A 24420-nucleotide genomic window follows, 5' to 3' on the forward strand; every position below is an offset into this window, starting at 1 on the left:
GCTGGAACGAGGCTGGGCAGGAGGGAGTACCCGTGCCAAAGACACTTCTGAGCAGCAACTGGTGGTGTTGGAGCCCAGGAATTACAGGAGAAACATAGTGTAGGCTGAGGCCTAATTGTAGGCAGTTTAATATCTGTAGTAGTGTGAATGTGGAGGGAGCAGGAGAAATTGCCGCACACACAGCTGGAGATCAGCTTACATTACTGAACCCCAAAACACTGGAGCATGTGTTGACTGTGCAGACGGAACTTCCGAGCAGCAACTGGCAGTGTTGGTGCCCAGGGATTACAGGAGAAACAGAGTGTAGGCTGAGGCCTAATTGGAGGCAGTTTAATATCTGTAGTAGTGTGAATGTGGAGGGAGCAGGAGAATTTCCGCACACACAGCTGGGGATCAGCTGGCGTTACTGAACCCCAAAACACTGGAGCATGTGTTGACTGTGCAGATGGCACTTCCGAGCAGCAACTGGTGGTGTTGGAGCCGCCCAGGGATTACAGGAGAAACAGAGTGTAGGCTGAGGCCTAACTGGAGCAAGTTTAAAATCTGTAGTAGTGTGAATGTGGAGGGAGCAGGAGAAATTGCCGCACACACAACTGGGGATCAGCTGACGTTACTGAACCCCAAAACACTGGAGCATGTGTTGACTGTGCAGATGGCACTTCCGAGCAGCAACTGGCGGTGTTGGAGCCCAGGGATTTCAGGAGAAACAGAGTGTAGGCTGAGGCCTAATTGGAGCAAGTTTAAAATCTGTAGTAGTGTGAATGTGGATGGAGCAGGATAAATTGCCGCACACACAGCTGGGGATCAGCTGACTTTACTGAACCCCAAAACACTGGAGCATGTGTTGACTGTGCAGACCGCACTTCCGAGCAGCAACTGGCGGTGTTGGAGCCCAGGGATTACAGGAGAAACAGAGTGTAGGCTGAGGCCTAATTGGAGGCAGTTTAATATCTGTAGTAGTGTGAATGTGGAGGGAGCAGGAGAATTTCCGCACACACAGCTGGGGATCAGCTGACGTTACTGAACCCCAAAACACTGGAGCATGTGTTGACTGTGCAGACGGCACTTCCGAGCAGCAACTGGTGGTGTTGGAGCCGCCCAGGGATTACAGGAGAAACAGAGTGTAGGCTGAGGCCTAACTGGAGCAAGTTTAAAATCTGTAGTAGTGTGAATGTGGAGGGAGCAGGAGAATTTCCGCACACACAGCTGGGGATCAGCTGACTTTACTGAACCCCAAAACACTGGAGCATGTGTTGACTGTGCAGACCGCACTTCCGAGCAGCAACTGGCAGTGTTGAAGCCCAGGGATTACAAGAGAAACAGAGTGTAGGCTGAGGCCTAATTGGAAACAGAGTGTAGGCTGAGGCCTAATTGGAAGCACCTCTTCGACAACCTCCTCCCTTAGTGCATGCAGTTTTTTTTTCAAGCAGGCAGATAAGGGGGATAGTCATGCTGACTAGTGCATCATCTGCACTCGCCATCCGCGTGGAATAATCGAAGGGATGCAAAACCTGGCAGACGTCCTTCATAGTGGCCCACTCTGTGGTTGTGAAGTCTAAACGGCGCGCAGTGCGACTTGTTTGCGCCTGATGCAGCTGGTACTCCATTACTGCTGCCTGCTGCTCACACAACCGCTCCAACATATGCAACGTTGAATTCCACCTGTTGGGTAGGTCACATATGATGCGATGTTCCGGAAGGTGGAATCAGCGCTGCAGAGCTGCAATGCGCGATCTTGCCATGCTGGAACGCCGCAAGTGAGCGCACTCTAGGTGGACCTTTTGCAGCAGCGCATCAAGATCCCGATAGTCCCTCAAAAAACTCTGCACGACCAAGTTGAGCACATCTGCCAGACATGGGATGTGAGTGAGGTTGCCTAGGCCCAGAGCTGCCACCAGATTTTGGCCATTGTCACACACTACCATGCCTGGCTGGAGATTCGCTGGCACAAACCACACATTGCTCTCCTGCTTGATGGCATTCCAGAGCTCCTGCGCTGTGTGGCTTAGATTCCCCAAAGACATTAATTTCAATACGGCCTGTTGACATTTGGCCATGGCTGTGCTCATATCGGTCGTAACAGGTAAGCGTTCACGGGTCCATGTGGAGGTAGACCATGATGGCTCCTGCAGCGCTGATTCAGATGAACTGGAGTATGAGGAGGAATTAATGTGTACAGACTGGATTCCTGCAATCCTTGGAGTTGGCAGAACACGTACAGCGCCACTCTCAAGATCTGTACCCGGCTCCACAACATTTACCCAATGGGCAGTGAGGGAAAGGTATCGTCCCTGTCCATGGTGACTGATCCACACATCGGTGGTCAGGTGGACCTTGCTACTGACAGCGTTTAGTAGCGCATGTTTAATGTTTCCCTTCACATGCTTTTGCAGGCCAGGGACGGCTTGCCTGCTGAAATAAAAGCGGCTGGGCACGTTGTATTGTGGGACTGCCAATGCCATGAAGTTACGGAAGGTGTCAGTCTCCACCAGCCTGAATGATAGCATTCCAAGGGACAGTAGTTTTGCAATGCCAGCATTCAGAGCCTGTGCTCCTGGGTGGTTTGCCAAGAATGGCCTCCTTTTCTCCCATGCCTGTGCTACCGATGGCTGTAGACTAGGCTGGGAGTGTGAGGATGACAGGGAATGTGGTGCTGTGGGTGGAATTACACTGGGTCTATGTACAACAGTGCCAGAGGTTCTTCCATGGCGATCCTGTGAGGAAGCCGAACAAGCTGTGTGTGAGCTGGAGGAAGAGGCTACAACATGTATTGAAGAGGTGGTAGGTGGTGCTGTAGGTTGGCCTAGGTCTTCAGTGTTTTTTCATAACTCCACCATTTGCTTGGTCCGCACATGTTTCCACATATTTGTGGTATTGAGGTTGCTGACACTTTTCCCTCTTTTCACTTTCTGATGACACAGCTTGCATTTGACAAAGCAAATGTCATCTGCAACTGTGTCAAAAAAGAACCAGGCACTGCAAGTCTTGGGAGCTCCCATTTTGGGTTTAGGAAGAGGCATGCTCCTAATGGGTGCCGAAGTGGAGGCTACAGGCAACCCAGTCTGCCCCCTCCATCTCCCTCCTTTTTGGGCCGTTTGGGGAATCTCTTCCTCAGAGCTGCTCCCACCACCTTCCTGTACCTCACGCCATGATGGGTCAAGGACCTCATCATCTACACTACCCTCTTCCAACAACTGCTTCTCCTGGGTAGTCTCGGCAGCACAGTATGTACCAGAAAGTGACACCTGAGTCTCATCATCAGATGTGTACTGAGGTGTGCTGACCGTAGGCACTGGGCCACCTGCCTCTTCAGATTCAGAGAGACAAAGCAGTTGCGCATCACTGCATACTGCCTCTTCTTCCATTTCTCGAATGCTGCTTGGCTGGCCCCCTCTTTCCAAGCCAAGTGATTCAGAGAACAAAAGTAGAGATGGCTCCTGTCCCGGGCTCTCTGACTGCCTGGGCAATTTGGCAGGTGGTGAAGAGACAGATGGGTGCTCTTCAGTGCTCTGGACCTGAGAGGATGTGGCACTAATTGAAGTTGATGCGTTAGCTGCCATCCATCCGACAACGGCTTCAATTTGTTCATCCCGCAGCAGTGGGGTACGGCGAGCTCCTACAAAGCTGCGCATAAAGGACTGTTCCCTGGTAAAACTGGGGGATGCTGAGTCACTGGTGCCCGCAGCAGGCACAGAATCCCCACGTCCTCTCCCTGCAGAAACTCCACGCCCACGACCACGTGCCTTACTCCCTGCCTTCTTCATCTTGGTAGACTGATAAAGATAGGCAGAAAAGTACTAAGGGGTTAGTGTGCTTATTCCTGAACAGCTGCCAACAGGTATAAGACTCATTTTATAAAGTGTGGACTAGACTTTAATATGAGCTAATGTGGCCTACACAACTGTAAAGTGGAGTGTTTGGTGAACTTTATTTAGTTTTTTTTTTGGACAAAAAAAATGGATGTGCCCAAAGATGTAAAACCGATAGTATCACAAATTTTTGTAGCTATTACAATGCAGGAAGGTAACCTACAATGCAATAGATGAGGCTCCAAAAAATAGGCTAATACTAATCTGGCTGGGGCTGCAGGGTACAAGGCTGCAGAAAGGCTCCTCTATCTACTCCTATATAGTGCACGCAATCTAGCTGGATACGGATGGAAGCACACCACTAATAGGAGAAATCAGGAAAAATGGGCGGCACTAATGAAAAAAAGGACAATGCATGAGGCACTGACGCACGCTGAGTGGACTACAACCAGATGTGGCTGCAGAACACACTGCAGCGAGAGCTGCACTCACACCCAGACCTTGCAGACAGCCGTGAACAGCACTGCAAGGCAAAAAAAGGTTCTCACACAGTGGTTGCTACAGTAGCCTGGGTAAAGCACAATGAATAAAATCGCTATCTCAAACTGTCCCTCAGTCAGAACAGCAGCGTCCATTCACAGCAGAGTGAACCCAAAATGGCGGCGGTGGCTTTTATAGTGCATCATGACATCATTTCAGCAGCCAATCACAGCCATGCCAGTAGTTACATGCCTAACATGCATAACAGGATGTGCCCACATTTCTTAGGATTCCTCATTGGCTGAATTAAATCAAACTGGCTTATAGCATTATGGGAACTTCCGATTCCAGTATTCGATATTGCAAAAGTATCGGAACTCAGTATCGGAATTCCGATAACGCGAATATTGGCCGATACCCGATATTTGCTGTATCGGAATGCTCAACACCACTTGGCACACAAAAAATAAGCCCTCAAGCAACCCCAGATCACTAAAAATCGAGACGCTTTGGGTATCGGAAAATTGCGCAATTTTTTTTCCCGTTTTCTAGTACATGACATGCTAAGACCAATGATGTCATCCAAAACTACAAATTGTCCCGCAAATAATAAGTCCTTACATGGCCATATTGACAGAAAAATATAAAAGTTATGGCTCTGGGAAGGAGGGGAGCGAAAAACGAAAACGCAAAACCGAAAAAAGCTGGGGTAATGGTTCTACCCCTGATCCCGTCAGTGAGGAAGATGTCTTTGAGGTAGAAAGTATCTTGGCCATTAAGAAAGTAAGGGGTAAGACCTTCTATTTAGTGGATTGGAGGGGCTTTGGTCCCGAGGAGAGGTCATGGGAGCCTAAAAAGAATATCCAGGCCCCTCTCCTACTGAAAAGATCCTACGCAGGCTTGAAAATAAGGGGCGTAAAGAGGGGGATACTGTTACACCCGGTCCCGATTCCGTACCTTTGTGAGGTCCCCGGTGAGACTCCCGCTTTGTACCGGCCCCACGCGGTCCTACTGCAGCCCCTGCTTCCTCTTTTCCCCCTGCTTCCTGGCACGCAGCCAGCAGGTCCTCCGGTATTGTGCTTAGGTCCCGCGCGTTCGCGCTCCTTGTCTCTTAAAGACCAGCACAGTGGGATGGCCTTAAGTTTGAGCACAGGTATAAGACACGGAGGCGGGACTAGAGGCCCTCTCTCTCCCTCTTTCTCTCTTGGCCTGTGAAGTCACCTAGCAGATACTGTGCCTATGCATTGGAACATATGCTCCTCCTTCTCCCTGCTGCATGGCTTACCATGGAATGATAAAAGACAAATGTAAGTTTATTTTCACCTTTAATCCTTTTTTATTTTGTGATCATTCTGTACATACTATAATTGTCTCATATTGCAATATCGCTTTTTATACCTTTTGTAAACACTGCCTATTTTTTGGGAGTAAATGTTATAATATTCACTAGCTTCGCTTTCCTTGCTCTAAAATGTACCTCCAACATCCTCTGAAGTAAATTACCCTACTGATTGGGTTGGCTCCTGACCCATTATTAATCATAACAATAGGAGCTGGTGGCAGTAGAGCGTCCTGAGTAGTGTTGAGCGATACCGTCCGATACTTGAAAGTATCGGTATCGGATAGTATCGGCCGATACCCGAAAAGTATCGGATATCGCCGATACCAATACCCGATACCAATACAAGTTAATGGGACACCAAGTATCGGAAGGTATCCTGATGGTTCCCAGGGTCTGAAGGAGAGGAAACTCTCCTTCAGGCCCTGGGATCCATATTAATGTGTAAAATAAAGAATTAAAATAAAAAATATTGATATACTCACCTCTCCGGAGGCCCCTGCACCTCACCGCTGTGAACCGGCAGCCTTCTTTGCTTAAAATAAGCGCGTTCAGTACATTCCATGACGTCACGGCTTCTGATTGGTCGCGTGCCGCTCATGTGACCGCCACGCGACCAATCAGAAGCCGTGACGTCATCCCTCAGGTCCTAAATTCCTAGAAGGGAATTTAGGACCTGAGGGATGACGTTGCGGCTTGTGATTGGTCGCGTGGCAGTCACATGAGCGGCACGCGACCAATCAGAAGCCGTGACGTCATGGAAGGTGCTGAACGCGCTCATTTTAAGCAAAGAAGGCTGCCGGTTACTACCAGGGCGCGTCCGAGGGTGAGTATATCCCTATTTTTTATTTTAATTCTTTATTTTTTACATGGATATGGATCCCAGGGCCTGAAGGAGAGTTTCCTCTCCTTCAGACCCTGGGAACCATACACTGGGAACTTCCGATTCCGATTCCCGATACCACAAAAGTATCGGTTCTCGGTATCGGAATTCCGATACAGCAAATATCGGCCGATACCCGATACTTGCGGTATCGGAATGCTCAACACTAGTCCTGAGCTTTAGGGGAAAACTGGCAGCGACGGACGGCGTTTGATAATTATAATTCCTGCCTGAGCAGGAGTAGTTATATCGCCTTCGCTGCAGTGTGTCCAATAGCCAGTACATAGCAATGCAGCCTTTCTGGTGACTAATTATCTTAGGTGCAGTTCCCTGACTGACCTAAGGGTAAGGGGGGCGCCAGAGAGCTGAAAGTTCCAAACCGGAACTGGGAAGTGGGATATAAATATATTCCTGAAGAAAGAACTGGGGCAACCAAACACCCCCGGTTCATGACATATTAGTGGCAGAGCGGTGGAATAATAGAGCATTAGTGATTTGGTTTGAACAATCATTCCTCTCGCTAAAAACTTGCATGGTTCTTGCGAGGACCCTGCGCACAAAGTTTTGGAGAATGAGCTCAGTGTTTACTAGTTCTGAGACGATATCGTGTTTACTTTCAATTACCCCCTCCCTTTCTCTTTGTTTTTCTATCCTATCTTTATTTGTCAATGATTGCCGCAAAAGGAGAGCACTGGTACATTCAGCAGAATAAGGACACTCTTGTTGGAATATCCACATACCACGGCCTTGACCCCATGGCAAAACCAAGGCCCAAATGGTCACAGGACTGGTGAGATTTGAAGTGGACTAAGACCGTCCTCAGAGCCCTACTTGCAACCAGGGTAGCGTGGACCGCCACCTGCAGATGGCTCTGCAACACTGCCCCTCAGACGATCCAGAGAGACATCTGCTGCTTTTCCTGCAATTCCAAGAGGCAGAGAGAGTGGAGCACCAAGCTGAATGGGAGGCCTGAGCCGCCGAGGACCAAGCTCGGAGGGACCATGCACTGCAGATGGCCCAACTAGGGGCAGTACTATCTACCACGTAGAGCAGTGAGTCCAGCAACGCACTGTCCGCTAAACCCCGGTCAGAGAACTTTCTTGTGATGGAAAAGGACAGGGACTTGGACACTTTTCTGATGGCCTTTGAGAAAGCCTGACAGTACCGGCTGCCTGTGAAAGAATGGGCCCGACACCTAACCCCAGGGCTCAAAGGCAAAGCTCTGGAAGCGTTTGCTTCTCTCCCGCCAGACCAAGATGGAGACTATGAGGCTATCAAGCAGGCCCTTATAAAGAAGTATCAACTGACTACTGAGGTTTACCGTAAAAAGTTCTGGAACCTCCAACATGGCCCACACGACAGTTATAGCGATGTGGTATATGGACTCAGGACCCACTTTGACCAGTGGATCCAAGGACTGTCAGCGACCACCTTTGAGCAGATGCGAGAACTGATGATCAAAGACCAGTTTCTACATCTTTGCCCAGCTGAGGTGCCACAGTTTGTGATGGACCGAGAGCCCAAAGATGCGGATAAAACGGCGCAGACTGCCGACGCCTATGAGGCCAACCATAAATCGGAAGTGCAGAAGCCAGTCACCGCCAGTGGGAGAGGGGGTAAGCCAGCAACCAACCCCAGTGCCCCTGCCATCCAACTCACCGGAGGCCCTGTTCCCTTTGTCAACAACCCCAGGCCTACATCAGACCCTCGCAAGTGCTTTTTCTGCAATCGGACTGGTCATATCAGCCCTACATGTCCGGACAAGTAGAAGAACCCCCCAGCCAGGCCCCCAGGGCCTAATGTGGCAGTTCTTTTGGTGGGTGGGGTGGTTGGGAGGGTCTATGACAATGTGCAGTGCGTCACTAAGGGGGGCTATGTCGCTAGAGGCCTCAAGGACACCGGGGCTGAACGAACCCTCATCCGACCTGAACTAGCAGCCCCTGAAGAGGTTATTCCGGGGAAAATGCTGACTGTCACCGGGATTGGGGGCATCTGCTGTCCCTTGCCCATGGCCCGGGTGTTTATAGATTGGGGTGCCAGAAGCGGGGTGAAGGAAGATGGGTTGTCCGATAACTTGTCCACCGATGTTTTATTGGGGATGGATTTGGGGAGAATGCTTGCATATTACGTCCCTGATCCACCTACCCAATATGATGCTAAGGCTGATGTTAATGCTGATGACAGTTACATAAAATTGCATGCGTTACCTGAGAGTGATTTATCTCATACTGATGATGATGCTGATGAAAGTGTGCATGTTTAACCATTTATTTCCTAAGGATGATGTGTCTACTAGTGCAGGAGTGCTCAGCCACGTCACTCTGCGGGGTGGGATGGCTGAGGAACAACTAACAGGAGCAATCGACGGTGCTAAGGGAAATGGGGAGATGCATGGGAACCATGAGGAAGGTGATTCCGTGCAACTGACCAGTGTCATAGAGGAAAGTAACTGCCCCATAGGTAGCACTGCTCCTGAGGTGATGGGGTTGGATGACAAGGTATAGCCCATAGCAGCCCTGGCTGATGGGTCTGTGAAAATCCCTGGGGAGAGAGCCTATGCAGCTGCTGTCAGCCACAGTCAGAGTGCCTGGAACACAGATAACGTTCTGCCTTCCGGACCCTCCTCAGTCACAGGGGTGACTGAACCAGAGATGGACCCAGAGCAGGTCCCAGAGGGTTCCCGTGGGGAAGGGACCCTGACATCACTTCTGGTTGCCTCCAGCCAGGATTTCCGTGCTGCTCTGCACTCAGATGCGAGCCTGGAGACCTTAAGACACCTCGCCGAGACGCCCACCTCTGTGACGGATAAGGAGAAAGTGTTCTGGGAGCAAGGGAGTTTGTACCGGGAGACCATTCCCGGTAAATCCCAAAAGGACTGGTTGAGGAAAAGACAGATGGTCGTTCCGTACCAATTTACGGGTGAGTTGTTGCAGATTGCCCATGAGTAGTGTTGAGCATTCCGATACCGCAAGTATCGGGTATCGGCCGATACTTAGCGGTATCGGAATTCCGATACCAAGATCCGATACTTGCCGCGTATCGGATACCGGAATCGGAAGTTCCCAGGATTCAAACTGCACAAATTTGCACGAAATCAGCCAATGAGAATGATTCCAAGTGTGGGCACATCCTGTTCAGCATGGAGGGCATGAAACTACAGGCAAGGCTGTGATTGGCTGCTGAAATGATGTCATGATGCAGTTTAAAAGTCGCTGGCGCCATTTTTCGCTCACTCTGCTGTGAATTCAGTTAGTGACAGTACGCTGTTTGCTGACTGAGGGCCAGTTTAGAGATAGCGATTTGCTTCTTTGTGCTTTTCCAAGGCTAATTTAGCAACCGCTGTGTTCACCTACTAATCACCTTGCTTTTGCCTTGCAGCGCTGTTTTCACAGCGATCTGCAAGGTCTGTGTGTGTGTGTGTGAGTGCAGCCCACTCTCTAGTCTGTGTGCAGCCATAGGCCATCCATAGCTGGTTGTATTCAGTTCAGGGAGGGTGGTTCATTGCCTCATACTGTTCTTTTTTTTTTTCAAGTAGTGTAGTCTGCTGCTCATTTTTTGTAATAATTCCTATTAGTGACTTTCCACCCGTATCCAGCTAACTTGTGGAAAAACACTACATAGGATAAAGTAGAGGAGGGTTTTTGGGCCTTGCAGCGCCGTTTACGGCAGTGGAGGAGGCTTACTTTCCTGTATGCAGTGCATATCTGAACCTCCGCCTCTCATTCATCTCCCTAAGCCTTCTTCAGACTGTGCGTCGTCAGCTGATCCCTAATAGCATGCCACGGCCGTGACGCCGCACAGTCTGAAGAAGCCGTAGGGAGGGGAGTGAGAGGCGAGGATATGCACTGCGCATGGCCACGGATCCCAGGCCCGCGGTGGGATTACATTAGACGACACTGCGAGGCGGGCTCTCGGCCAGCGCGGGCGCACAGGCGCAGCCAGCCTGACACCAAATGATGTCAGAAGATGGGCAGCTCTAAGTGTGCCTGGCCAAGGGATAACATAACAGCGCAGGCTCCGGGACGGAATCAAACAACGCTGAGGAGCCAGGGCACGGCGCCAAGGGGGTAGGAATGACAGCTGTGCTGCGTCATATTACGAAGGAAAGTCCCACCTCCGGGACGGTCTCACGGTATCAGGGGACACATTTTATAAGTGTTTAGTTTTGTGTTTGCAAGGAGCATAATGAAAAGAGCCACCTTTTCCTTTTGCATCCTTTGTGCTGCACAAGCTGGCTCTTTCAGCTACAAACGCCTTGGGGGGGTTAAAGGTTCCCTTTCAACTTTCTCCAATCAGGCTTCGGCCTACACTGTGTTCCTCTGCTCCTCCTGCTGTCCCTGGGCTCCAACACCGCTAGTTGTTGCCTGGTAGTGCTGTACGCACAGTCAACAGTCGCTCCTCTGTTATTGGGGTTCAGCAACGTCAGCTGTTCCCAAGCTGTGTGTGTGGCAATCCCTCCTATCTCCTCCACCTCCTCCTCCTGCTGTCCCTGGGCTCCAACACCGCTAGTTGTTGCCTGGTAGTGCTGTACGCACAGTCAACAGTCGCTCCTCTGTTATTGGGGTTCAGCAACGTCAGCTGTTCCCCAGCTGTGTGTGTGGCAATCCCTCCTATCTCCTCCACCTCCTCCTCCTGCTGTCCCTGGGCTCTAACACCGCTAGTTGTTGCCTGGTAGTGCTGTACGCACAGTCAACAGTCGCTCCTCTGTTATTGGGGTTCAGTAACGTCAGCTGTTCCCCAGCTGTGTGTGTGGCAATCCCTCCTATCTCCTCCACCTCCTCCTCCTGCTGTCCCTGGGCTCCAACACCGCTAGTTGTTGCCTGGTAGTGCTGTACGCACAGTCAACAGTTGCTCCTCTGTTATTGGGGTTCAGCAACGTCAGCTGTTCCCCAGCTATGTGTGTGGCAATCCCTCCTATCTCCTCCACCTCCTCCTCCTGCTGTTCCTGGGCTCCAACACCGCTAGTTGTTGCCTGGTAGTGCTGTACGCACAGTCAACAGTCGCTCCTCTGTTATTGGGGTTCAGCAACGTCAGCTGTTCCCCAGCTGTGTGTGTGGCAATCCCTCCTATCTCCTCCACCTCCTCCTCCTGCTGTCCCTGGGCTCCAACACCGCTAATTGTTGCCTGGTAGTGCTGTACGCACAGTCAACAGTTGCTCCTCTGTTATTGGGGTTCAGCAACGTCAGCTGTTCCACAGCTGTGTGTGTGGCAATCCCTCCTATCTCCTCCACCTCCTCCTCCTGCTGTCCCTGGGCTCCAACACCGCTAGTTGTTGCCTGGTAGTGCTGTACGCACAGTCAACAGTCGCTCCTCTGTTATTGGGGTTCAGCAACGTCAGCTGTTCCCCAGCTGTGTGTGTGGCAATCCCTCCTATCTCCTCCACCTCCTCCTCCTGCTGTCCCTGGGCTCCAACACCGCTAGTTGTTGCCTGGTAGTGCTGTACGCACAGTCAACAGTCGCTCCTCTGTTATTGGGGTTCAGTAACGTCAGCTGTTCCCCAGCTGTGTGTGTGGCAATCCCTCCTATCTCCTCCACCTCCTCCTCCTGCTGTCCCTGGGCTCCAACACCGCTAGTTGTTGTCCAGAAGTGCTGTCCGCACAGAGCCAAACACCTCGCCAATGTGTTAGTGGGGTTCAGTAATGCCTGCTGCTCCCCTGCTATGTATACGGCAACGTGTCATGCGACCGCCACGCAGGCACAAAAACTTAAATTTAAGGGAACCTGTCCCCCCCCCAAGGCGTTTGTTACTGAAAGAGCCACCTTGTGCAGCAGTGATAATGATGCAAAAGGAAAAAGTGGCTCTTTTTGTGGCGCTCCTTGCACACGCTGAACTTGACACTTATGAAATGTGTCCCCTCACACCGTTAAACCGTCCAGTCGGAGGGACTTTCCTTTGTCATGTGACGCAGCACAGCTGTCATTCTTACCCCCTTGGCGCCGTGCACCGCCTCCTCAGCGTTGTTTGAATCTGTCCCGGAGCCTGCGCTGTTATGTTAGCCCTTGTCCATGCACACATTTTGCGCTGCCCATCTTCTGACATCATTTGGTGTCAGGCTGGCTGCGCCTGTGCGGCCGCGCTGGACGAGATCCCGCCTCGTAGTGTCTTCTGATTTAATCCCACTGCGGGCCTGTGATCCATGGACATGCGCAGTGCATATCTTAACCTCCGCCTCTCTCTCATCTCCCTCAGCCTTCTTCAGACTGTGCGCCGTCAGCTGATCCCTAATAGCATGCCACGGCCATGACGCCGCACAGTCTGAAGAAGCTGGAAGGAGGGGAGTGAGAGGCAAGGATATGCACTGCGCATGCCCATGGATCACAGGTCCGCAGAGTGATTACATTAGATGACACAGCGAGGCGGGATCTTGGCCAGCGCAGGTGCACAGGCGCAGCCAGCCTGACACCAAATGATGTCAGAAGATGGGCAGCGCAAAATGTGTGCATGGACAAGGGCTAACATAACAGCGCAGGCTCCGGGACAGATTCAAACAACGCTGAGGAGGCGGCGCACGACGCCAAGGGGGTAAGAATGACAGCTGTGCTGCGTCACATGACAAAGGAAAGTCCCTCCGACCAGACGGTTTAACGGTGTGAGGGGACACATTTCATAAGTGTCAAGTTCAGCGTTTGCAAGGACCATAATTAAAAGAGCTGAGTTTACCTTTTCCAGCATTAGTGCTGTACAATATGGCTCTTTCAGCTACAAACCCCAGGGGGGGGGGGTTTAAGGGTTCCCTTTCAACTTGCTCCAGTGCACGCCTCGGCCTACACTATGCTCCTCCTGCTGACCCTGGGCTCTAACACCGCCAGTTGGCGCCCAGATGTCCTAGCTGCACAGAGAAAAACACTAGCCAATGTGACAGTGGGGTTCAGCACCGCCAGCTATTCCCCTGCTGTGTAGCCGGCAACGTGTCCTGCAACAGCCACGCAGACACAAAGCTGCCGCCAGTGCAGGCTTCGGCCTACACTCTGCTCCCTCACCTCCTGCTGACCCTGGGCTCTAACACCGCCAGTTGGGGCCCCGTACTGCTAGCTGCACAGAGAAAAACACCAGCCAATGTGTCAGTGGGGTTCAGCACCGCCAGCTGTTCCCCTGCTGTGTAGCCGGCAACGTGTCCTGCAACAGCCACGCAGACACAAGAACTGAAATTGAAGGGAACTTGTCCCCCCTCCCCCAGGCATTTGTATGTTTCACAGCCACCTTGTACAGCAGTAATGCTGCATGTGTGCAAGGTGGCTCAGAAACTTATTCCCCTTGCACACGTGGAACTGAACACGTCTAAAATGTGTCCTCTCTGACCATTAAACCGTCCCTGAGGTGTGACTTTCCTTTGTAATGACACGCTGCAACCCCCTTGGTAGCGCTGCCCGTCTTCTGGCATCATTGTTTGGCTGGCTGCGCCTCTGCGGCCGCCCTGGCCCACAAAACACCCCTCGGTGTCTTATTTATTTTGACTGCGAGGGTGTGATTGATGGGCATGAGCAGTGCATATGTTCGCCTGTCCCTCATCTCCTTCGGCTTTCTTCAGACTGTGTGGCTTTATGGCCATGGCATGCGACAAGGGATCAGCTGACGCCGCACAGTCTGAAGCAGGTGTAAGGACCCGAGTGTGAGAGGCGAACATATGTACTGCGCCAGGCCATGAATCCCAGCCCTGCAGTGTTTTAACAAAGTAAAGACACTGCGGGGCTGGGATTCATGGTCATCGCGAACCGCACCGGCCAACATTAAATGATGTCAGAAGATGGGCAGCGCTAGCAGCGCAAGGCCAAGGGATAACACGACAGCGCAGACTCCTGTGCAGCAAATAACGACGCTCAGGATGCCATGCCCAGCACCAAGGTGGGATTTTTGACAGCTGTGCTGCGTCTCATTACAAAGGGAACTCACGCCTCCAAAACAGTTTGACTGCTTAAGGGCCTAAATGTTATACGTGTTTCTTTCTGCGTGTGCAAGGAGCAAAATTAAAAGAGCAACCTTTGACTTGTGCAGCATTACTGCTGCCCAAGCTGTGGCTCTTGTAGTTTGTAACCCTTGAGGGGGGTTTAAAGGTTACCTTTAAAATCGGTTCAATTAGTCTTCGGCCTACACTCTGCTCCACCTGCAGAGCCTGGGCTCCAACACCGCTAGTTGCTGTCCGGAAGTGCTGGCTGCACAGAGCAAAACACACGCCACTCTGTCAGTGGGGTTCAGCACCGCCAGCTGTTCCCCTGCTGTGTAGCCAGCATCGTGTCCTGCAACAGCCACGCAGACACAAAGCTGCCGCCAGTGCAGGCTTCGGCCTACACTCTGCTCCCTCTCCTCCTGCTGACCCTGGGCTCTAACACCGCCAGTTGGGGCCCGGTACTGCTAGCTGCACAGAGAAAAACACCAGCCAATGTGTCAGTGGGGTTCAGCACCGCCAGCTGTTCCCCTGCTGTGTAGCCGGCAAAGTGTCCTGCAACAGCCACGCAGACACAAAGCTGCCGCCAGTGCAGGCTTCGGCCTACACTCTGCTCCCTCTCCTCCTGCTGACCCTGGGCTCTAACACCGCCAGTTGGGGCCCGGTACTGCTAGCTGCACAGAGAAAAACACCAGCCAATGTGTCAGTGGGGTTCAGCACCGCCAGCTGTTCCCCTGCTGTGTAGCTGGCAACGTGTCCTGCAACAGCCACGCAGACACAAGAACTGAAATTGAAGGGAACCTGTCCCCCCTCCCCCAGGTGTTTGTATGTTTTACAGCCACCTTGTACAGCAGTAATGCTGCATGTGTGCAAGGTGGCTCATAAACTTATTCTCCTTGCACACGTGGAACAGAACACATCTACAATGTGTCCCCTGAGACCATTAAAACGTCCCTGTGTTAAATATGCTTATTTTGCACATTTAAATCAGGACTTAACCAGGTGCGTTATTCTTAAAAGAAAAATGTTGTCATATTCTCATATAAAGTATAGTGGTTTATTGATTGTCCATAGAAAAATCACTTTGCAGCAAAAACATAAAACAGATGAAAATAGTTACGAACAGATTGTCCATGTGTAGAGATCAGCATTGGTTACTCATCTTTCCCAACTTCTGAATGGAAGCCGTCTGTCTGTGTGAATCTGAAGGTTATCATGGCTGCAGCTACCAGCTGTTGCTTCCTTGTCAGACATCCATGGAGAATGAGCGTGAAGATGGGAGGTGACAGTCCCACGTGACAAAAGGCCCCCACACCCTCCTAAGAGACGCTTATATATCTTCTCTACAGATCACGTGTTCCCTGTATATGGAGTTGACTTATACATACACAAAAATAGCTCTTTGTACTGTCAGCAAGAAGCGATGTGCTCTGTACTGCATCGAGGCCAAGAATAAGTCAACAAGTTTAACAATTCCCCCTTTTGAGGGTGACAGACATTCATTGATTGGAACCCTCAAATTAAATATATTAATAAAATCTTCTTTCTTCTTTTCTTTTCTTTGGCAAAATAATTTAGTGTTCATAATATCAATAATAATAATAATAATAATATTGTTCTACGTTTTCACTAATATAATGATATGTAAATTCATGTTATGGTAAGCCGTGACTAATAAACAATATAAAATATATATATTATACTTCCCTATGTCTACTTGAAGCATCTCAGGTCTGATGTCATCTGATGTCATCTGGTCTTCATCTTGATGTCTTCTCCTTGGTTCTTTTTAAACAATCTTTATTATAATTCTTTTTTAAATAGATGATAACATGTCGATATTGTAGAGACTGTGTGTCATGTGTCAATCAAAGTCCATTAATTCAAATGTTGATAAGAAAACAAAGTTCATAGATGTGATGTAGCTTTAATATCTGTGCAGTGTCACCTTTAGAAACCTGGACTTACATTGGCTCGCCTTGGATATTTCTGGAATCTCCATATCATCCGCAGTGGTCTTGGAACAGGTGTGAGGTCAGCACGGCAAGGGTTAAATTAACTCTTCCCTGCTAAACATAGCAGCATAACCAGTCCTTAGTGCACCGGACACATGTCAGGGTTGTAGCGTCCTGACAATCACCTGATTGTTCACCAGCTTTCATGGAAGTCTTATAGGTGATAGGAAACCACTGGAACATAATAACACAGCTCATCTTAGCATCATAGGATCATCGTCCTCTCCGTGGTTGGCAGGTAGGATATTATACTCATACTTGTCAGTGATGGATGCTGTAGTTGTGAATGGTGACATGAATTGTATTTGACACAGTCTATTATTACTCAGAAATCATAGCATTGTTACCTTGTGAAACTTCTGGATAACGGATTTTTTCTTCTTGCAACTTTTAATTGAATTTAAAAATATACAAAGTCTTTATTAACGTAACTTTAGTATCTTGATTGAAGTCTTCATTCCCTATTCTATACCAAATCTGGTAATTTTCCTAACCTATAATATCATAGCTTACCATAGCAATCAATAATATCCATATAATTATTATCGGAATATTAATATGGAACTCATATTTGGAAAAATAAAATAATAATAATAATGATAAGATATTATTAACCATATTCTTCATGTGATAGGACATTTTTATGTCATGGGTGTAATTTCTTTTTGAATCCATAGATGTCAGTGTGTCTTTTATGTAACAAATGTTGATATTACTAAAACTTTATTAATAAACTATAACCAATAATATGTAAGAATGTGTAGCCATGAACCAAAATAAGAATATATATATATATGAATAAATGAATGAGTGAAAGAATTGTTGTATTTAACTCAGAATTGAAACATTTGTTATATAATGAAACCATATGACCATTATATTTGATAAAGCAATATACTTGTATTAGACATTACTTTATTAAATATTGATTTTTCGTTTTGAGATAAAATATGAAAATTGAGAATAAAAATTGAAGAAAAAGTGAAAAATGAAAAGTGGAAAATAAAAAATGAAAATAAAAATAAAATTAGGCCTTTATATGTTGATGATGAATGCAAAGGTTATGTCTCAATAACACATTCCCTTTAATATTTCCATAATCTAGATGTTGTCATAACCTTGGATTACCAAAATATTGAAATTATGCAACTTTGCATATAATAACCTTCATTAGAGAAAAAAAATGACTTTATAATACTTATTGTATTGTACCCAATAATACCTTATTAATATTTATTTTTTATTAAAATGTGTGAAAAAGAGGTATTGATGAAATGTGATGATGTAATCTGGATCAAAAACACATTTCCCCCTTTAATGTCAAAAAATATTATTTTATGAAAAAAATAAATTTGTAAAAACCAAAATTAAAAAATAATTAATTTTAGAACTGTCATATCAGCTTGTGCCATATATTTGTGTGAAAATGTGTACCCATCTATGTAACTAAAAAAAACACTAGATATCAAAAAATTATAATTTAACCATATTGATGTGTAATTGCACTTATTCACTATTTACTTAATCAAGAAATAATAATTAAAGAAATATATGTAAATATATGTTGAGTAAATAATATTTAAATATATATATTTTACTATAGCAATTTAACTAAATCTTATTTTCTATTTTCTCATACACACAAGTTTTTTTTTCTTTCTCTCAACATACCATAAGTCATGAGGCCTCTTATATACTGCACGTTCCACATTCCACGCTCCTCTTCATTCTTAGCAGCTGCTTATCTGTCACTCAAACTGTGATTCACATAGAAGTTCACAATATATATTACATACAAAAAACATGTATATTAAACCAAAATATTGTGTCCTAATTATCAATCAATGCGCATTGTAATCTATTAAATTTAGTATTCTAATATTTATTTGAAAATTCCCCAATTATTATTTACAGTAACGCTATGTTCTATCCTATGGATAAGTCTCATCTATAAGAAATTTGAGCATCTGTTCCACAGCTATTTCTGGTACAGGACCTAGAACTTCTAAAGTTTCTTCTTATAGGTCTAAGTTGAAACAAGAGTGTAACCTGTCACACCATGCAGTGAAGGAAAAAAACTATATATTATTACCATGCAAAAGGAAAAAAACAAGTTTTTAGTTTATTAGTTATATATTATTTTTTATTAAGTGTTAAATATATAAAATCATGCAGTTATTATAACTTCCTGTGAAAATAAAACATAAATTCATGTAAGAAGTTTTTTTTTTTGTTCAATTCCTGTTTTGAAATGAAAGCTCTAAGGAAAAATAAAAGATAAAGGTTAATTTCATATTTATTCAGAAACAAAATAATTTAAATATCTTATACATATGTATATATTTAATATATGTAATTAATGTAATTCTAAGTAGTATTACTGGAATAAATTCAAATTATTTCACTATGCATATATATATATATATATATATATATATATATAAATATATATATATATATATATATATATATAAATACAGTTACTATAATCTCTACTTATACAAATATGCTACAGTATTTACTGTATACTAAATTAATATATATAACTGCAAAAATATATTGTATAAAATAATTACATATTAATAAATAATACATTGTATAACTCCCCTACACATCATATAATTGATTACATTTTTTTAGCCAATTCCAAACCCAAAATTTACCTCTCTGTTGATAATTTGTTGGACAGCACTATTTAATAAAATCATCTTTAAACTTATGAGCTGAGATAATGGAGTGTTCAGTTGAACAGGCCCGGGGATACTCACCACTTGTTTCTGTCTGTCAATTTCCGCCATTTTTACAGACAGATCTGAACCTCCAGCTTTTAACCCTTTCAGTGCAACTTCAGTGGGAGACTCATAGGGTTTGTAGCAAATATGTAATTTTCTTCGTTCTTCATAGATGTGATTTTGGGTCAGTTTTGGAGATTTTGGCTTCTGATAAGATATAATTCTGTCTGATTTAAAAAACTTAGTATGATTTGTTTTCCTTTCAAGATTCTCATGTTTTCTAGAAAATTCAAGGAATTGTGCACATTCATATAAAAAGAATCTTTCTGTGATGCAATAACACGAGATACAGGATTTAGGAATCTGAATTTGTTTACAAAACAATTTATCATTGATTTTTTACTGGAATTAGTACTGACCATTTTGTAAACCCTTTCAAAAATGGACATGAATGTAAAAGTACATTCTTTCCGGCCAATCCTCAATTTTAGAAGAATATCAAGATCTGGATAATTTTCTTTTATTCCACAAAATATCAAAATTTTTAATCTCTCTACATCAGTCATTTCTTCATGGAATTCTTCATTCTGCATTTTTACTGAGAATTTCCTGGAGAAACTTACTGGGAGCCAAATTTTAAACAACCAATTTTTCTCAATATTAGTTAAATTAAACTTATCGGCAAAACTTTCAAAAATCTCTGAATTTCTGCACACATCGATTTTGTCATCATATGCAGGAATGATTTTACATAATTTTAACAAGGTCTTTCTAGATTTAGTTTGGAGTTGGGCCTCTGAGCCGTCTTCTATTTATAGTGGCCCTTCCACATCTGTTTCTTGTACATCATCTTTGTCAGTTGTCATGTCTCCTACGTGTCCTCCATCTTGTTTTTCATCATGAGGCACAAAGTCACCTTGGGTGGCCGCCATTACAGACACGTGCGTCACCTCTTCATCTTCCTCACTCTTTACTTTACACTCAATCTTGGGGACATCATTAATTTCCTTTTCCTTAGAAATTCTTTCTACACTGTCTTTTTTGGACTTCTCTGTAACAAACTCATGAAATACATTAACCATATGTAATATATTTTTCAGTTGCTCTTTTTCTTTTTTCCTAGATACTAGCTTAGAATCTAACTTCAAATTCGTGATTCTGCATTCCGCAAATAAAGAAAACAAAATATTTCTACACTAGATCTGTACAAACTTACAAATTCTATCTGACTTGATTTAGCATATGAATTAATCAAATCCATTTGTCTTACCTTGAAATCTCAGCTTGCAGATCTTTTGCTGGGCTCCGGACTTCACTTCATCACGGCTATTTTCAGCAGGTCTATTTTCAGCACGTCTGGCACTTGTAGTACTCCTACTACTTGTCAATTCAACTAACACCTGTTAGTCTCTGTTACGTTTACAAAGTCATAGGTTCTTCTGAGATCTTTGTGACTTGAAATTTTGAAGTGGCATTCCTGAAAACTTGCACAAAATCTAGCTTCTTCTATGTTCCCCCCTGTGGAAGGTGAAGGAAATCCACGCAAAAATAGCACAAAAATCAAAACTGGCTGGCTTGCCAATGTTAAATATGCTTATTTTGCACATTTATTTAAATCAGGACTTAACCAGGTGCGTTATTCTTAAAAGAACAATGTTGTCATATTCTCATAAAAAGTATAGTGGTTTATTGATTGTCCATAGAAAAATCACTTTGCAGTAAAAACATAAAACAGATGAAAATAGTTACGAACAGATTGTCCATGTGTAGAGATCAGCATTGGTTACTCATCTTTCCCAACTTCTGAATGGAAGCCGTCTGTCTGTGTGAATCTGAAGGTTATCATGGCTGCAGCTACCAGCTGTTGCTTCCTCGTCAGACATCCATGGAGAATGAGCGTGAAGATGGGAGGAGACAGTCCCACGTGACAAAAGGCACCCACACCCTCCTAAGAGACGCTTATATATCTTCTCTACAGATCATGTGTTCCCTGTATATGGAGTTGACTTATACATACACAAAAATAGCTCTTTGTACTGTCAGCAAGAAGCGATGTGCTCTGTACTGCATCGAGACCAAGCATAAGTCAATTAATTAATATTTAACACCCTGAGGTGTGACTTTACTTTGTAATGACACGCAACAACCCCCTTGGTAGAGCAGCCCTTTTTCTGACATCATTGTTTGGCTGGCTGCGCCTCTGCGGCCGCCCTGCCCGACACAACGCCCCTCGGTGTCTTATTTATTTTGACTGCGAGGGTGTGATTGACGGGCATGAGCAGTGCATATCTTCGCCAGGCTGTCACTCAGCTCCTTCCGCCTTCTTCAGACTGTGCGGCTTCATGGCCGTGGCATGCGATAAGGGATCAGCTGACGCCGCACAGTCTGTAGCAGGTGTAAGGACACGAGCGAGAGGCGAACATATGTACTGAGCCAGGCCATGAATCCCAGCCCTGCAGTGTGAAACACTGTAAAGACACTGCGGGGCTGGGATTCATGGGCATCGCGAACCGCACCAGCCGACATGAAATGATGTCAGAAGGCGGGCAGCGCATGGCCAAGGGATAACGCAACAACGCAGACTCCTGTACAGCAAAATGCGATGCTCAGGAGGCCGCGCCCAGCACCAAGGTGGTATTTTTGCCAGCTGTGCTGCGTCTCATTACAAAGGGAACTCCCGCCTCCAAGACAGATTGACTGTATAAGGGCCAAAATGTTGTACGTGTTTCATTCAGCTTGTGCAAGGAACAAAATTAAAAGAGCAGCCTTTGACTTGTGCAGCACTACTGCTGCATAACGCGTGGCTCTTTTAGTTTGTAACACCTGAGGGGGGGTTAAAGGTTACCTTTAAAATTGGTTCAATTAGGCTTCGGCCTACACTCTGCTCCCCCTGCAGAGCCTGGGCTCTAACACTGCCAGTTGGTGCCCGGTACTGCTAGCTGCACAGAGCCAAACACCTCGCCAATGTGTCAGTGGGGTTCAGCACGGCTAGCTGTTCCCCTGCTGTGTAGCCGGCAACGTGTCCTGCAACAGCCACGCAGACACAACAGACCTACAAATGCCTCCAGTGCAGGCTTCGGCCTACACTCTGGTCCCCCTGCTGACCCTTTGCTCCAACACCGCTAGTTGGGGCTCTAGGAAGACAAGCTTGAATAGGTCCCCATCCTGGTTCCAGCACCGTCAGCTGGTTCCGGGCAGAGCCTTTGGCTTAGGTGTCTCCCTCTGGGTATCCGAGTTCCACCAACGTCAGGTGGTCCTTGGTAGTGCTTTCAGGCACGGGTACCTCCTGCTTAGTAACTGGGTTCCAGTAACGTCAGCTGGTCCATGGTAGTTCCATTGACTCTTGGACCTTCGGCTACCCATCCGGGTTCCAGTACCGTCAGCTGGTTCTCGGCAGTGTCTTTTGCTCTTGTACCTTCTGCTCCCCATCCTGGTTCCAGTACCGTCAGCTGGTTCCGGGCAGAGCCTTTGGCTTAGGTGCCTCCCTCTGGGTATCTGAGTTCCACCAACGTCAGGTGGTCCTTGGTAGTGCTTTCAGCACGGGTACCTCCTGCTTAGTAACTAGGTTCCAGTAACGTCAGCTGGTCCTCGGTAGTTCCATTGGCTCTTGGACCTTCGGCTACCCATCCGGGTTCCAGTACCATCAGCTGGTTCTCGGCAGTGTCTTCTGCTCTTGTACCTTCTGCTCCCCATCCTGGTTCCAGTACCGTCAGCTGGTTCCGGGGAGAGCCTTTGGCTTAGGTGCCTCCCTCTGGGTATCCGAGTTCCACCAACGTCAGGTGGTCCTTGGTAGTGCTTTCAGGCACGGGTACCTCCTGCTTAGTAACCGGGTTCCAGTAACGTCAGCTGGTCCTCGGTAGTTCCATTGGCTCTTGGACCTTCGGGTAGCCATCCGAGTTCCAGTTCCATCAGCTGTTTCTCGGCATTTTCTCAGCCTTCTTGTACCTTCTGCTACATTTCCAAGTTCAAGACCCTAAAGACGACGACCCGGAAGACCACCCTTAAGATGACGACGACACCAGAGACGACAACCACTGAGATGACGACGACCCTGGAGACGATGACCCTGAAGACCACCCCGATGACGACGACCCCGGAGACGACGACCCTGGAGACGACGACGACCTGGAAGACCGAGAAGCAGAAGAACAAGAGGCTGCAGAACAAAGAGCAGAAGAACATTAAGCATAAGACTAAATATCAGAGCAAAAGATATTATCTAAATTATAAGCAGAAGAAGACTAAGCAGTGTATGGGGGTGAGTCCGTTCCTCCTCGTGGTGCCCCTGGATAAAGCCTGCTGCTGCAGGCCAAACTGAACGCGGACAAAAGTAACTGTTTTGTGACAGGCAGAACGGAAGGTGTAATCTTCAAACTTTTATAGATAACAACTACGGGAATGCCTGTCACAAATAAGAATATGATGAAGAAGTTGAATATGAAGAAGATAATAGTAAAATAAAAAGAATATGAACAATGTAACAAAAAAAATAATAGGTAGAAGATGAAGAAGAAGATGAATAAGGTGAAGAAGTTGATGTCAAAGAAGCTGATGATGAGGATAATGAAGAAGAAAGTGTGGGAGATGTAAAAAAGAAGGTGAAGGGCGTGGAAGTAGTGAAACATCAATATCTGACAAAATAAAAAAAAAGATTAACATAGTCAAAATCTTTCTAACGCCGAACGTCATAAAAAACAAAACAAAATCCTGCTATTCTATTAGATTGGGCTAAACCTCTGTGCCTTTAATGTCTCCGCCACCTCCCCCAATACATCCTACATTATTCTTAGTTGTTTTCCTTCATGTAGAATGAACCTACAAGTTAAGAAAGGGTTTATTTTAATTCCGATATTTTAGTCTCAATGACTTGCATTGGGATCGGGTATCGGTATCGGATTAGATCCGATACTTTGACCGTATCGGCCGATACTTTACGATACCGATACTTTCCGATATTGGAAGGTATCGCTCAACACTACCCATGAGATCCCACTCGCTGAACACTTGGGGATCAGCAAAACTAAGGCCTGGCTGTCTCAACACTTCTATTGGCCCAAGATGAGGACAGATGTGACAAACTACTGCCGCTCCTGTATCACCTGTGAACGAGTGGAGAAGTCAGGGCCTGTTCCCAAGGCTCCCCTGATCTCTCTGCCAGTGATAGTGGAGCCTTTAGAGGATACCGGTGGGCATTGTGGGCACCTTGGCCTTCCTCAGCAGCTCTGGAAAGCAATACATCCTCACTGTAGTAGACTACACTACCCGGTACCCAGAGGCAG

This window comes from Ranitomeya variabilis, chromosome 2 (assembly GCF_051348905.1).
Source record: "Ranitomeya variabilis isolate aRanVar5 chromosome 2, aRanVar5.hap1, whole genome shotgun sequence".
NCBI lineage: Eukaryota > Metazoa > Chordata > Amphibia > Anura > Dendrobatidae > Ranitomeya > Ranitomeya variabilis.